General features: G+C 38.3%; 1 protein-coding gene across 3 annotated transcripts in view; it reads left to right on the top strand.

Moving 5' to 3' along the window:
• The window catches only part of ZFHX4 (zinc finger homeobox 4), a 228,663-nt gene that overhangs the window by 89,876 nt on the left and 121,607 nt on the right, over positions 1–17,180 (top strand). The gene's annotated exons all lie outside the window — the stretch shown is intronic.

The following is a 17,180-nucleotide window of genomic DNA, read 5'->3' as shown; positions in this document are numbered from 1 at the left end:
CTATTCCTATCTTCAAATGTTTACTCGAAGTTGAAATACAGTTAAGTTTAGAAAAGGAAATAAATCAAGATTTTTTTTTTGTTGCTCGAAGCTGCATTTCCTCATATTACCAAATAAATCCATAATTAATTTTTCCAGATGCATTAGGTTTTCAATGGAACAGCGAAACATAACATACATCTGTGTGATATATTTTAGACTTAATTAAAAAGGTTGCTTTCAAAACAGTTTTTACAGAATAATTGCAGTCTTAACTCATTTATCTAACTGGTCTTGCAGGTACAGAATGTAGAGTTCCCTCCAGCTGTTTCAATCAAAACTAGTATTAAAATAATGTCTTTGGACAGAAAAAAAAAGGTTGCGATTGTAAATTTGATTTAGCCTGCATTTCTACATACATAATGATGTATAATTAATCTTTTGTGGAGCACAGATTGTGAAGAACTCACTTTGTATTACATATATCCGGTATGAAAATATTTTCGCCTTCAGACTTTAAACTGTATAAATTCTAATAACATGCTGTCATTAATTGGGAAGTTTAACAAGTTCTTTTCTCGTTCTGCTTGATATTCTTTTTGTTTTAGAAGCTTTTTTCACATTTTTCTTTCAATCAATGCATTTTATTTCCTGGGATAAGCCACTTTCTTTGGGAAAGGTGACTCCACAGTAGATATCAAAAAGGTGACCATCTCATTGGGATGGTTCAATCCACTAATCATCCTCACTGTGGTTTACAACTCTTCCACCTTCTCCTGTCTCCTGGTGGGAAACAATATAACTATGAACTTGGGTTGTGGCCCCCTACACGGTCACAGATAAATGCCTTTGTGCTACAAAAGCATATGGGTCCTTTATTTTGCTTGTGTAATGACAGTGGTATAATAGCCTTGGATCATATTTTCAAAATTGTCGTCGCCAACCTTTAATTATGGATCCAGCATTGTCCAAAAAGAAAATGCATACCCACCTACCAAATGCTTCTGCTCCTCTGAAACCTTGGGTTACTCAACATCCTACTTCCTTTATCTGGAGAGAACGGGCATGTCACAAACTTTGTCCTATGATTGGAAGAGTTATTACATGCCTTTCTCTGCTAGAAAAGGGAAAAGGGAGAATAGTTGGGGATCCAAGTATTGTACTGAAGTTGCAACAATTGGACGGTGCGGTGTCTTTATAATTTTTAGATCAATCTGTTATCTATGTTACAAAAAGGATTGACAACCTCTTTTGTGCCTTTCTGGAGAATCATTACCTAGTCAAATCAATCCCCAAGTCATTGGAAGACATGGGTAGTAATGAATGTAACCCCTTTTAAAGTGAACTGGTAAGGTGCAATATGCACACAGAACCACGAGCAGTTCTGGGTGTATATTACTAATCTCTGCCTAACTGTCCCTGTATACACTAGCATAGATAAAGAGATCTTTAGAAAAAGTATTTCTAAAGATCTTTTATCATATCCTAATGAGTGAGAGGACTAGTCGCAAGGGCGTTCGTTCTGGCGCTCATTCAGCCCTCTTAGCATGGTAGTACGCCCACAGAGGCATGCTAACATGCTATTCAATGCATCATCACCAGCGGTGACGCGTATACCTGTGTCCGCTGTGAACACTGATCTGAATTCACAGCACTTCCGGTTATACGCAGTATGAAGTCGAGTGTACGCTAACTGGCTTCAGAGAGGTCTAGTGCGCATGATCAGAAGTGCCAGAGTGCACGTCACTGCTGGTGATGCTGCATTGAATAACATGTTAGCAAGCCCCTGTGGTCATGCTGCCATTCTAAGAGGGCAGAATGAGTGTCAGAACTAACGCCCTTGTGACTTGTCCCTGCGCTCATTAGTATATTACAAAAGATCTTTAGAAATACTTTTTCTAAAGATCTCTTTATCTATGCTAGTGTATACAGGGACGGTTAGACAGGGATTATAAATATGCACCCACAACTGCTCATGGTTCTGGGTGAATATTTCACCTGACAGGTTCCCTTTAGTTATCTAATAGACCAAAAGACATATAGGTACCCCCTCGTTGTCCATATGTGGTACGATAACAATTTTAGGGCTATGGTGAGAATTGACCAGGCCAACCTGAGCTAGGTATTCTCCTCTCCATGGGCCCCACTGAGGGTCTGTTACGGTATGTGTTCCCTTGCCAACTAAGATAGGAAGGCATGTTATGTATATTTATACATATGGTTTCCTGTATATGTTACTTACTAGTCATTACATTTTTGAACAGAATAACTTATAGCTTGGTATAAACCATTCTATTTCAGCTTTTAAGAAGTTTTCATGTGTTTGAGACCTAAAAACCCAGGGGAAAAGAGGCATTGATTTTTATCGACCTAACAGGTATCATGGACTGCAAACAATTTATCCTTTTCAAGATCTAATATATATCTAGTGCAGCTCAGCTACAGTTTGGCAGCAGTTTTCTGGACATAAGAAAGCTATTTATTAATTGTAAAATAAATCATTAATGAATAGGACTGCATGTATGTTTGAGGAAAGTTATACCTCTCTGCTATGAATCTCTGACACGATGCCAAGAGCTCCAGTGCCAAAAAGTTTAGTATTACATTTTTTTTTACTTTAAACTCAATAGTGGTTACTGGTAACATGTGTTCTGATGGATTCTTTTTATTTTTTTCACCTGGCCCAGATCCAAATAATGTTAGTGTGTGTTTAAAATACTTAAAAAAAATAAATTAGTCTTTTCTCTTTCATAAAGTTGGTAATCCAAGAACCAAGATGAAAACCTCTGTGTAGCTATAAAGTCCACAGAACATGCTTTATAAAGTATTTCACTACACAAGTTTCCTGAAGATACATAGCAGTCCTATGTTTATGCCAGTAAGTTTAACAGTACATGGGAGGAGGTGATGTAAAACTAAGGTAATAAAACAATACATCCTGAACAGGCAAAATATAGATTACAATTAGTTATATAGGTGGTAATAGTAAAAGACAGGAGCATGTAGGCCTATGGCCCGTCCGGTACTGGAACTGACGTCATGGTATCCAGTGCAATGACATGTATAGTAGTGAATTGACTAACTGACATCCCATTGGTTACCACTGAGCACTTTTGGCTACCTGGGGCGGACTTTAGATCTTTTATGACTCAATACTACCAGATGGAATTAAAATAATGGAGATACCAGCCTGGTCCTTACCATGATAGTCAGGGATTGTATTCACACTGTCTGTGTTCATTCCCCACACTTATACTTGGATAATGGCACTTCAGTCCCACCTACAATTAATGCAACACTTTGGCGGGTTGTACAGTAGAAGTACAGCGGATCAGAAGGGATTTATAGAAATCCCATGTCCATTCTGCATATACTGACATGTGGCATGGCTTCACGAGCCGCAGCATGTCAATTTATGTTTGCGGAGATATGAGTGTTCTCTGCTGGAGAACACAGTGGAAGTCTGGAGCACCGAGAATCCTGATTGTGGGCACGGATGCCGCATTTTCCCACAGAGAACATTTGCATCTCTCTGCTGGAAGGAAGAATGCAGTGTCTTCCTGATTGTGGGAACATAGTCTAAAGGGTGCTTTACTTGCTGCTACATCGCTAACGATATATCGTCAGGGTCACAGTGTTTGTGACGCACATCCGGCGTCGTTAGCGACATTGCAGCGTGTGACAGCTAGGAGCGACGATCAACGATCGCAAAAACGTCAAAAATCGTTGATCGTTGACACATCGGTCCTTTTCATAATATCGTTGGTGGTGCATGGCGCTGGTTGTTCATCGTTCCTGTGGCATCACATATCGCTATGTGTGACACCGCAGGAACGACGAACATCTCCTTACCTGCGTCCACTAGAAATGAGGAAGGAAGGAGGTGGGCGGCATGTTCCGGCCGCTCATCTCCGCCCCTCCTCTGCTATTGGGCGGCCGTTTAGTGATGCCTCTGTAATGCCGAACGCACCTCCCCCTTGGAGGAGGGATTGTTCGGCGGTCACAGCAACATCGCTGAACAGCGATATTGTTCGCTACGGCAGCGATCACCAAATGTCGGACAAACAACGGGGGCGGGTGCTATCGCTCGCAACATCGCTAGCAATGTCGCAGCGTGTAAAGCACCTTTAAGTCATCTTCATACAGGAGGTCAAGATTGAGTCAATGTCTTACCACTTCTATTGTAGGTGCTTGGGAGTTCTTAGACCACATGGGGTATTTAGAAATTAAACAATACAGGACAGTACAACTTCAAAAACTATGAAAAACATAATAATGCAATTTTGTAAGACCTCAATGTGGGACGCCCAAATGTATATAATATATACAATGATCATGTTACATTGTTATGACTGCAAAATATATGCAGATCAGATAGTAGAAATAATCCCTTTGCCAGTCACAGATATTTTACACATAATTAGACCTACATTACTTTTCTGTGCAGAGTAACGTCAGAATGATGTACTGTGGTACAAGTTGCCCTTGTATCAAAAGGATAAGGAAAGCAGAAGTGTGGCATGGATGTCTCATTGGGAATGGATCACCTTGCCAAAAATAGCATGAAAGTAGATTTCCAGTATTAGAAGACTTCACTTACATATAACCTACTTGAGCACATTTACATTCATCCAATATGTCAATTCAGTGTGACCTGAATAATCAGATTCCAGAGATGTGCCTCAAGTTCAAAGACTAGCATAGAGTTTGCATATTTCATCATGAAATAATCCTAAAATATACACTCTATTCAGGTATAAAAAGGCATAATATTGCCAAACATTACCACTAAAGTAAACCATTTTGTGATACTAACAACTAGTGCAATCCTTGACCTCTCAGAAGTTACATTTTTGGTTCATCCTTCAAAATAGAATTTTTTTTCTATGAAACTTTGAGAGTTTTAGGATTCTGAAATGCATGAACTAATCCTCATCCAGCGGAACCAGTGACTGTGTTCTCTCAGGGCAGGCAGTGCTATGAAGAAAGAGTTTCACTGGACATTATAATGTTGTCATTTGTTTAGACTTGTTCTCCAGTTAAGTATGACGTGGGGGTAAAATATTTTCTGGTGACTAAGTAAAACCTATGTAGTCACCATGGCACAGTTACACCTTTCATAATATATACATCATTCTGGGCTTCTTCTTTAGGCCTACATTGTGCAATAAGCAATTCTAAATCCCAGGAGTTAAAATATATTTAAATATTATGTTTAGACATACATCTCAGATGTAAGACAGCTCTATGGGTAAGGGGCTTCATCTCATTGGACGTATCTACAGTACACCGTATTGCTGTCATTTTCATAGAAGCTAAGTAACTTAGTATGTTTTTGGCGTGTAGGAGGAAACCAGAGTGCCCAGAGGAAATCCACTGAAACTGCTTGAAGACAATGCTGTTGGTCAGATTAACACCAAAAAACCCATTACATCAGGTCAATAGTTCCAAATGTTATTTTAGCCCTGCAATAGATGTAGGCTGAGTAGTTTAGCCTTATGTTCTATAATATGTAAAACCACCATTATTTTGTGGACTTTATGTATGAACACATATTTTACAGTGTTATAAATACTGTATTTTTCATAGTACTTGAAGCACATCTCATATTTGGTGGCTATGTTGCATTAATAGCAATGCCAACTAATCCAGAACATCCAGGAGACTACTCAAAAATGGGGAGACTTTTCAGACCATGTGCACACGTTGAGAATTTGAGTTTACCTCAGTATTTGTAAGTGATTGGTAAAAAATGCTGACGTTATGCATGGGTTTCTATTATGCTTTTCCACTGATTGTCCCACTCCAGGTTTTGGCTTACAAATACTGAGGGGGAAAAAACTCACTGAATACACAATGTGTGCACATGGCCTAAAGGCCACTTTACACACAGAGATAAATCTGCGGCAGATCTGTGGTTGCAGTGAAATTGTGGACAATCAGTGCCAGGTTTGTGGCTGTGTACAAATGGAACAATATGTCCATGATTTCACTGCAACCACAGATCTGCCAAAGATTTATCTCTGCGTGTAAAGTGGCCTTAAGACTTCCGAAAAAGTTTGTGTTGGAAAACTCTATTGAAAGTTCCCAGAAAGCAGCACTTCTGGAGGGTTTGTCTTTGTTACTTCAGATGTTCGTAAATGCGGGCCTAGAAGACACATGGCCTCTAACATGACTACATGTTGTGCAAATAATTTTGGCAGCACTTTGTGCATTACATTTTAAAATTTTGATGGGTGTCGCTGCTTTCCGGTCCAGCTCCTCCTCTCTCTGGTCCAGCGCCTTTTCTCTGCTGTGATCTCAGTCCTCCTTCTTCCCAGCCCATTATGGATGACATGTCTACGTCATCCACACAAGCCAACATTGCGGTCTTGCGCAGAAGCACTTTGATCTGCCCTGCTGAGGGCAGATCAAAGTACTGTAATGTGCAGGTGTGAGGACAGGTTAAAGACCGCACATGCATGCACACTACAATACTTTGTTCTGCTCTGAGAAGGGCAGATCAAAGTGTGCCTATGCAGTACCTCAATGTCAGCTAGTGTGCAGGACCTCAATGCTAGCTAGTGTGCATGACATAGGATGCGTCATGCACACGGGCCTCAGAAGAAGGAGGAAGGCGTTCACTACAGAGAGGAGGTGCCGGACCGGAGAGCAGCCGAATCTCCCCTTGGGTGAGTATGAGAATAGTATTTTTTTTTTATGTTCTACATAGCTGCCTGGGCACTGATATACAGTATTCTGGAATGTTGTATATAAGAGCTCAGTGGTGGTGGCCGCAGCTTATAGTCACCAAATCTGGTGACAGGTTGCCTTTATCAAAATTAGAGTAAAAAAAAATTGGCAGTACAAAGCAACTTTTTCTACATATTTGGTAAGATGTTTGGGTGTATTAGGGGTCATAAAATGGTATACTTTCTCCGAAGAAGCCATCTATATATACATTCGTTACAGTATTGTATTTTTAGAATGGAAATTTCCAAACGTATATTCAGTAAATCACAGTAATCCACAATAAGATAACCAAATAATGAAGATAATCTACAAATTACAATTAGCCTTCATAGAATTGCTAAAGTAATTACTCGCAGTCTTATGTTTGTAATCTTATTTTTGTTATGTATTGCTATGGGATTAATATTCTTTTTTTGTCTGTAGCAATTATCAGTCACCTGTGCGGCTCAACTGTATAAACACAAACTCTGATCATCATATATTCTCAAACATTAAGTGATCCCCCCGTGCTGGCATGTTGGTGAGGGGCTGCTGATGAACTGTTAAATAAAATGATCTGTCCCCAGGCCAGTCGCTTGGTTGGATGCCAAACAGTAATCCAGTACAATTCACTATCATAGATGCAAGCACTCCATTATCCCAGCAGATCAGACTGCAGCCACCTGGAAACTTACAGTACTCGCCCTATTTTTCTTTTTTTTTTTTATAAATTCATCAATCACTTCTGGACTTATAAGGGGTTTTAGCACATACAGGACCAAGCCAATGTTTTTCCACATGACTGGGTCAATTTTGCAAAGTGCGAGTTTGAAAAATTGTCTACTTTACTGAGTGTTTGTTTTTATATAACATGTCAAAGCCGCAATACATTAAAAATATGGAGTACTAGATAACAAATTTAAAATTTTTTACAATGGTTCCATATCTATCTTTTTCTTGCCAGGAATTATTTTATCCAACAGCATTAAAATGCATTACAGATTAGACTAAGCAAATAAATGTATCGGTTTCATTAATAAATTTCCATAAGACAATTCAAACTAACAGAAACCTATCTTACAAAATGTGGGATAAACATAACTTGCCTATCTTTTGTGGTTAAATCAACACTTGGAAACACCAGACCTCCCAGGGCGTCAGAACTTAATATATGGGTTAAGGCAATATTTTCTGACAGCTGATGGAGACTCCAGCTATTGGCAGCTCCAAATATTGTGCAGAGATACTTCTCAAGTTTAAGAATAAATTCTTTTAAGACAACTCAAACTAACAGAAACCCATTTTAGAAAATTGTCAATGTGCTGTGGTTAAACCGTAAATGAGTAGAAACATCAGACTTAAAATAGGTCTTCTGTAGGATATCAAGGGGTTGTCCACTACTTGGAAAACCCCTTCTCAATCGGAGTGTTTGCCACCATTAAAATAAAAACACTTACTCACCTCTGGTAATGCGGTTCATTGGTGTCAGCACTCGCACTACCAGGGCTCACATGACGTTGTTACTTCTCCGAATCCCTGTGCCCAATCAGCACCAAGTTTCTACTCCCTACCTTTGGACATATCAATTATAAAGAAGAAGTTAGCAAGCCATCCGCAGTTCTAACTTCTTCTTGATGCTCTATTCATCCAAAGGTGGAAAGAGGGGAGACGCCGCTGAATGGGTACAGGGCTTGCGAGACGTAAAAATTTCACATGAGTCTTGAAAGCAATGGAATGGTGTCCGCATTTGAGGTGAATAGAATTGTTTTTATTTTAACAGGGTCAAACACTCAGATTGAGAAGGGGTTGTCCTAGGAGTAGACAACCCTTTCAAAATATTGGTTATGGCAGTGTTTGCCAACAATTGGTTCAAGACCATGCATTTAGCTCCTCAACTGTTGGTTGCTCCACTTCATATTGTGCTCTACTTACACGTAAGCAAAGTCATAACATTACTAGAGATAGGCAATAGTGGCTTCAACCTGTGTAGTGGAGTTGTTGAGTGCCTATTATACGTTGGAGTTCAGGTTTAATAGTTTTTTTACGAGGTGATGATAGTTAAATGAATGTACCTGCTCAAATTACAATAAAAAAGCTAGTTTTTGCCATTTGAACGCATCCATTATTTCACTTCAAAATTATCGCTTGGTCAACACCAAATTCACTTGTGCTACCATCAATAATAAAAACAAAATGGAGAACCAATGATAAGTCATACACCTACACCTCGCCAATCATTGTTTTATGTGAAGACAATAAAAAAGCATCCTCAACTGCCTAGATTGAGGATTGGCCTTATTTCTAGGCAGTAAAGAAAACCGCCACTTGTGAGTTCCGGATTTCTTTTCTATTATATATGAACGGACGGGGATCCTATTTGGGCACCTATTTTTGGAAGGGAGTGCCGGTTTTACTTATACTATACTATGTCTAGGCAATTTATTAGCTTGCGTAAATGGACCCTTACTAACTACTAACCTATTACGAAGAAGGGAAGAATCAGCACATCCAAGAATAAAATTTTCTTACTTTATTTCACATTAGATTAAAAAATATCCAACATAGTGCCCTGATGCGCTTCTGGCGCAAATAAGCGCCCTTAATCACCCTACGATTAAGGGCGCTCCTTTGCGCCGGAAACGCGTCAGGGCACTATGTTGGATATTTTTTAATCTAATGGGAAATAAAGCAAGAAAATTTTATTCTTGGATGTGCCGATTCTTCTCTTCTTCGTATTGCAGTCTACCAGGAGGACTTTTTATCGTAGCACTCCATGGATGTATGGTGACTCACACTGTCGGGCGTGTTCAGCTTTCCCTCTGCCCTTGCTTTGTACTATCCCATTAGTAATATGAAATCTGAATTCCTTAACTTCTAAAGCTTTGCACATGTATATATTGTGAAATGCGATGCAGTGTTGAATTTTCTGTTATTCAGCATGGATCTCATATAAACGCATCTACTTGTCTCTCTAGAATATATAGTATGTTTTAGCTTTTTCAAAAATCTAAGAAGGAATTTTCCCTTGGTTTTGTAACCAACATGAATTTTGTGTCTGAATCATTTGAGTCTAGAAATGAAACCCCAGTGTGTGTCATAATAATTTATGCTATGCCAAGTACATTTGTAACGTGTATGGAGCCACTTGCTGAGAGACTCCTAATGGTAAAATGTGCCACATAAATCACAATTCCCAAGTCAAGACAAGAACAAATGTTATTTTGCAAATGTTTTTATTAAAAACATTGCGATATAAGTTAACACTGTAGTATGCCAACACATAGGAGTGTACGATCTGTAAATATTTTGACGTTCAGACGTCTAAAATGCATATATGTATATATTCTGTAAATCGATAAATCTGAAGGTTGATGCATACATTTTCCTAGTAATTAAAATAAGCATTTGGTAGCAATTGTAAAGTAAAGCAATCGGGCTGAATGAGTAATAGATAACCCATAAGAAATTACATGAAATATTATCATTTTTATTTTATTAGCAAGACATCTACAAACTGATCATACTGGATACTGTCATGCTAAACAGTCAGAATCATGATAAATTACCAGCCTTGAATTTAGAAAAGATGAAAGTAATTGGTAGATCTGTAAATGAGACTCAATTGATAAGAGGCCTGGCGGATAGAAAATGCTAGCTGTATTAGTAACCCAACAAGTCAGTGGAGTTCTTTCTTCAGAAAGAAACAAAGATAGCAGTAATTAATGACCCTGACTCTGTGCCAAAAAAGCTTTCTTCTGACAACTTCAACTTAATTAAAACTTAAGACTTTTCAATGGCCTCAGAAAGCTCCTTATGGGGTGAACTCTTGCAGACTCGTGAGAAAATTTCGTAAGTTAAAGGAAAAGATGTGTGTTACTACTGGTACCATGACTCTAATCCCTGACAGTCAAAGAATCTATTTAACCAAGCCTTTTCTTTTAACTGGCTCACACCTGCAGGCTTACTGGCACTTCCTCTGCACCAGAAAGGGCATTTTTTGTGTTTCACGGCAGATCAGATAATGGACGTCTTGCTGATGCTTTTGTTTTTGTGCATTGTTCATTAGGCTGTGAGTATCGCAGCTCCGCTTGATATGCTTGGTTTGTTTGTAGGATACTTTTGGTCACAGATTTTGGGCTGCCACAACTTTTGGGGGAAGTAAGGGAATGAAAACAACAAAAAAAAAAGTTTCAACCTCTTCATTGCAGAAAAACTTGGTAATGTTTTCCATTTTGCCCTGTCAGGAAAGGGGTTAATGAAAAAGTTTTGCAAACTGAGATTCACACTTGAAGGGGTAATCTGAAAGACAGAGGCATGCTGTTCTTCACACTTCTGGATTCTAAGGAACAAACAATTTAGATGGCGTGGACTGTTTTTAGAAACTATCAAATGCGTGTTTAAAAAACTCAAGTCTTCTCACTCAAACTCGTCCATTCAACCTACAAATGAAACAATCGATGATGACTCGTAACAGCAAAAATAAGTTCTCAAGTGAAAAAACCATCTACAGTATCATACGCTGCGAAAAGTGGAAGGAGGGTGCATGGGCAGACATTGGTACGTTAGTAGGTCAATTAGTAGATTTTCTGGTAATATTGCATGCCTTCAATACCCCAATTCCAGTATATCAGCTGGATCTTTTTAATATTTTTCCTTTTTTGAAGATATCATCTATGAAGATATCCATATAACTCATCCTGATCACAGCTGTTTATTAAAGTTTCCATTTTTATGTAAATCTACCCTAATCACAAAGTAACAAAACATTTCTGCAATATTTTATACATTTTGTAGTTCAATGCCTTAAGCTGTTTAAAATATGTGATCGCAGCTCGTGAATAAAAACACATATTGCTTACAGTCAAGGGCATAGATTATAAATAAATTAAAATAATGATTTATTTAAAGGGTTCTGATCAACTGAATTTAGTTTTTATATGTGTTCCACTCTGTAGCATGCTGCTGATCAGTGTCCAGGACCTGGGACCCTACCAGTTGCTCAAAACACCTTACTGATGTGATCACTTCTACAAGTAACGGCACTCGGCTCTATGATCGTGTGCAGAAAGTATGGGCCCATTGGCTTTCCATTGAGTCAGAAAACTGCACTGTGCACGTACTCATGTAATAATTGAGCTCTACTGTACTGTTTGGGGCAGAGTAGTGTTTTGGACAGTCAGTGAGGGGGTCTCGGGACCGAGACAACCACCAATTTTTATTATATATAAAAAAAAATGTAAATGACAGGTACCCTTTAACCCTAGAACGCATCCCTGGGGCCTTGCAGGCCTGCTAGGTTACTTTTTTTCTATGGTTGATTTCTATGGTTGCGCTTTCTAGGGTTAAGAGTTGCCCATCTGACTCTTGTTATTAGCTGTGCTCCATTGTTAGCAAGGCATGATCAAGAAAGCCTCTGGATGTAAACAAGACAGCAGTAAAAGATGTGCAAAAGTTACTTTTACTATAGAATTGTTTAGCTTTATTTACATAAAACAAGAAAAAAAAAGGTTAAGCCTTAAAGGATCCCACATCTTAACAAAACACCAAGAAACTCAGTCTAAAAGTTGCCTCCTCAGACTGATCAAAAGGTTTGAGAGATATAGCAGTGGAGATATGTGAGGATCCCAATTTCTCCACATAGGTACACCTTACGCTCATTTCACACATTGGTGTATTGTGGACCAAGTACAGACTGTGATTTACTGACTGGCCATAGGTCTCTTGACCTGAACTCAACAGCTTCAAAGGCCAGTATGAGACCACTGGATTCACATCAGGAGACCTGCTGCTAGTCTGTATGTCATGGTCTATATTCGGACTGTACCATATGTGTGACACTGACCTTAAAGTTCAAAACTCCATACAGTTAACTAAAGCTTTTAATAGCACTGATGGTGCAAGGTCCTGACGTATCCCTTACAATTATTTGCTGAAAGGTCACTTTTTGGTCATTATTTTTGCATTAAAACCTATTGAAAGATTAGCCTTAAAAACACTTTATTTGGGTCAATAAGCCAATAAAAAAGTAACAACTAATGCCCACTGTAAATGTGTGCATAGATTCAATGATCAATGAGATTTCAAATCTTTTATGATTATTTAAAAATGGCCAAAAAATACTAACAAAATCTTCATATCGTCAATTGCCATTCATTTTTTTTCCAGAATATCTTTACATGGAAAAGAACCCTTAGTTACAGCAACAAATCCCCCTCTCCTAATGTCACCTGACTTGTGTTTACCCACTTAAGTCAACCGGATCCATGACAAAACACACAAAAAGGAACCAAGTTACCACCGTTGTTAGATGTTGAAAGGCCATAGTGAATGTGTATTTCCCACCATGTTACTCTCGTGAGTCACCTGTCAAAATGCCACTTACCCCTTGAAAGGTTGGTTCAGTTAACCCTGTTTGACTTGCAAAAAGAGATTACTCAGTAACATTTAGTTATTGTGGTTACAGGAAAGAGCAAGTCTTGCATATCATGTCATCGCTGTGGTTGCAAAGCATTCACCGGGTAATTTAATCTTTACGGGTATATTTTTTTTTTATTTTTTTTCTCAGTTAAACACTTTCAGATGTTAGAATAAAAAAGTTAAAAAAAAAGTTTAGAAAAAGTTTGTTTTGGTTTATTTTGTTTAAAGCCTTACATAAACTCTTATCAGTCAGATTAGTTTAGCAGATGATGTGTTCTGTCCGTATGGAGCAGATACCTTTTGTGTGTTGGTTCTTTAGGTATATATTCATATGTACCTATTCTGTCTAATGGCAGATTCCTCCTAATGTTCATTGTATATTTGTGGCCAGATAATTTTGTAATGCTGGAGTCAGCCTAGTTGTGGCATTGTCAATCAGCACATAGACATAGTTAGCACCATGTTCCATAGTATCTTGCCACATCAGCATAACGTATAGTAAAAATGGTTATTTTTATTTCGGATTTCGAAACTTATAACATTTTAACAGCATGAGTGTCTTTCAAAATAAAGACTATATTTATACTTAAGGGGGCATCTAGGATTAAAATAGGATCTGCTTTTTTATTTCAGAAACTGCACCATTACTATCTAAAGGCTGTATTTTTTTTATTGCAACTCATTTTTCTTGAGAACAGAATATGGACGAGTGGTGCTGTTTACAGACAAATAAAGACCCTTTCCCGTTTAATAGTAGTGTAGTAAATAGATTGACAAATTGTATGAACCAACTTTAAATTAAGCAAATTTGCTATAAATTTCCCTAAAAAGTCAGATTCTAATGATTCTAAATAAATTTGACATTTTTGTGTATTAAGTTTGCATGAATCCAACAAAGTGGAGGGCATCTGGCAGCCATTTTTCTTGGTTCTTAGAGCTGAGAGGAGGAAAGAAAAGTTACTTACCTACTCATGTTTGCATGGATTTCCTCCAAGTTCTCCGGTTTCCTCCCCAACTCCTAAGACATACAGATAGGAGATTTAGATTGTGATCCCCAATGGGGACAGTAATGATCACATCTGTAGAGAACTGTGGAATTAATAGCGCTATATAAGTGAGTAAAATAAGTAAATACCTCTCCTTGTCACTGGCTCATAACTGTCTGTCACTGCCTCTTCCAGTCTTGTCCTCCAGTAGGCTTCGCTTTAGTCTTCTACTCCATATCAGTCTTCGGGAGAGCCTTGGCACTGATTGGGCTCCACTGCCACTGATTATGCATGGGGTGTCATGTATAATCATTGATGTCAAAGACATGTGTAGGACCTCATGTGGGAAGCGATGCACATCATTGACATGTATCACACCCATCATGACTGTGTGGGACATAATTTGCAGCATGGAAGGACCATAAGGAGAAAACTAAAAGAAAATCCAATCGGAGGACCAGGGTAAAAGGTAGAAAAGTCAGGGATATACTCTGAGATTCAAAGACAGGAGACATGGATTGCTTTTTAAAACTGCATGGATGAATGAAAGTCAATAAGTCAGTGTGCTGACCAAAAAGAAAGTCAGAAGAAAGTATGAATGTAATCTAAGGGTCTGTTTTCACAGAATGAGCAGTGGCACATTCAACTACTGATCAGTAAACGTTACACAGACAGACCAAACAATGCACACAGAGTGATCTGCACGAGATTAGAGATTAGCGGACCCATGTAAGTTCGTGATCTGCTGATTCTGCTGAACTTTTTTAAAGTTCGGTTTTGGACCTGGACTTGACTTGAACTTCATTTGAAGCAACTGATTGGCAGTTTGGGTCTCCGCCCACATGCAGCCAGTCATAAACAGATCACTTCTGGAAGAGGGTGGGAGGGTTTTTTCCCCATTTTTTTTGGTTTACACTACATCTGATCATGCTGTTGTTTACCCCCAGTGCGAGCCAATCAAACACTGCAAGTGGCTCACACTAGGTTGAGTACCAAGCACAGCGACGCTCATGCGAGTTATTTGCATTTGCAAAGCTCCCAAACTCCAAACCCAAACTTTGTTTTCTTGGAAAAGTCTGAGTTCGTACAGAACTTCTTCAGGTTTGCTCATCTTAATAGGATGTCACTCAGTACATTTAGCTGCCATTGTTTTTGGAAGTGGGTGTCCTGTTTAAATAGGATGATTCATTACCAAGAATGATGACCTTCCATGCTGCATAAAAGATGAATTCTCTTGATGAGTAATCATTTTGCTCATTCATTGCGTGATCCACAGCCTGTTTACATGGCAGTAAAATGGTAAAATGGGTGTTTTTAACAACACTTTTTCACAATTAATTTGCAGTGTAAATGTCTCAAGAGGTTATTTTTTTTAAACTGCTTCTTCGGAAGAATGAAATACCCCACCCCTTTTTCATCAATCCAATTTTAAGGAGATTCAATCCAACTTCCCAGCCAGTAGAAGTATATCTATAAGGGAACAGTTCCACTAGCGTATAGCTTCTGATGCTAATCAGCTGAGGGTGTCGGCCGAGGGTCATGAGACTGTGATGCGATCTTGCAGTCGCATCACAGGTGTGGAGAAGCGGGATTGAGCACTTTCTCCCCATCTCCTCCGCTGCCTGCGTATATTGCACTGTACTCGGATTACATGCGAGTCCAGTGCAATGTTTGACACACTCCTATAGACTTGTATGGGGGTGCATGAGCCGAAACGTGCTGCCAAACAGCTATGGCTTGAGAAATCAATCACAGGTGGACACTGTCCCATAGTTTTGAACTAGAGTGAGAGCAATCCAATGTTTTATCAGATTGCACTCGCCCGTGCAAAATGCAAGTGGAACCGAACCCTTAACTATTAAGTTCAAGATATATCTTATTTATAGTATGATGTATACAATATACTATTATACACATACGTAAGCAATCGGTAGGTGAGAGATCACCACTTGAGACTGACATATACACACACACATGTACTGTGTGCATATATGTGTGTGTATATATATAGATAGATATAGATAGATATAGATAGATATAGATCATATATCTATCTATATATATATATATATATATATATATATATATATATATATATATTAGATATATATATAGATCATATACATATATATATATCAGATATACATAGCTATAGAGATAAGGTGAACATCAGCAAGTGATTGCTGCTTTAAGAACCAACTAATGCAACTGAATATGCTGAAGAGCTGTAAAGGTTTCCATTGAAGAGAAGGGGGAATTTTAAAGTATCCTATTACATGCCGTGGGCAGAAATTAGAGTAGTCAGCGCTTACAAAAAAAAGTGATTTTTTTTTTTTGATTTTTTTTTCAAAAATTTGATGTGGGTCATTCTGGACGGTGAAAAAAACATTCAGCATAATTTTGCCTGTTTCAAATTAGGTTAGACTTTAAATTAAGTTACTTAAGATTTTAGTGTTCCCAACATATGATTAAGAGAAACATTCTTGTTTATAGAAAATGTAAGTTTATTCCATGCATGTAGATTTATAGAAAATTTAAATAAACATTTACTTTCGAGTCAGAACTTATTACATGAAATCCTCTTGATGTGCAAGACCCTGCTTAAACATCCCCGGCCTAGTGTTTGCTCACTGACTTTATATATAGTTTTTACATTGCATTAAATATTAATTAGACTTCAAAGAAAAAACCCTCTTTACGGGAACACTGGCTTGTTTCATCATGCAGATTCGATTATTTGGCTATACACTTCCACATTTCTTCACTGTTTTTAATATCTCTAGACTACAAGAGGTCAATACAAGTCAGGTTCAATTTTATTTTAACCTCTGAGACGCTTGCGTGGAGGAGTATTGCGTTTCAAGCAGACACCTCTTATTACACTCTGAATGTGATAATAGTGGATGATGGATATTTTAGATAATTCTATGCTGTTGCTGTTTTTTGCTTATTTTTCTTAACACACGTGTTTGGTATATATGACTTTTGGATGACGGTGGGCAGCTAACCTTGGCAAGGTTCTCCACATTTGCTGCTTGGTAAATGCCTCTTTCTGGGAGCCATGTTTTCTAATGGAGAACTGTTTAT

This window comes from Anomaloglossus baeobatrachus, chromosome 6, assembly GCF_048569485.1.
Source record: "Anomaloglossus baeobatrachus isolate aAnoBae1 chromosome 6, aAnoBae1.hap1, whole genome shotgun sequence".
Classification (NCBI taxonomy): Eukaryota; Metazoa; Chordata; class Amphibia; order Anura; family Aromobatidae; genus Anomaloglossus; species Anomaloglossus baeobatrachus.
The sequence above is the reverse complement of the archived record's forward strand: the minus strand, read 5'-3'. Positions and strand labels throughout refer to the sequence as shown.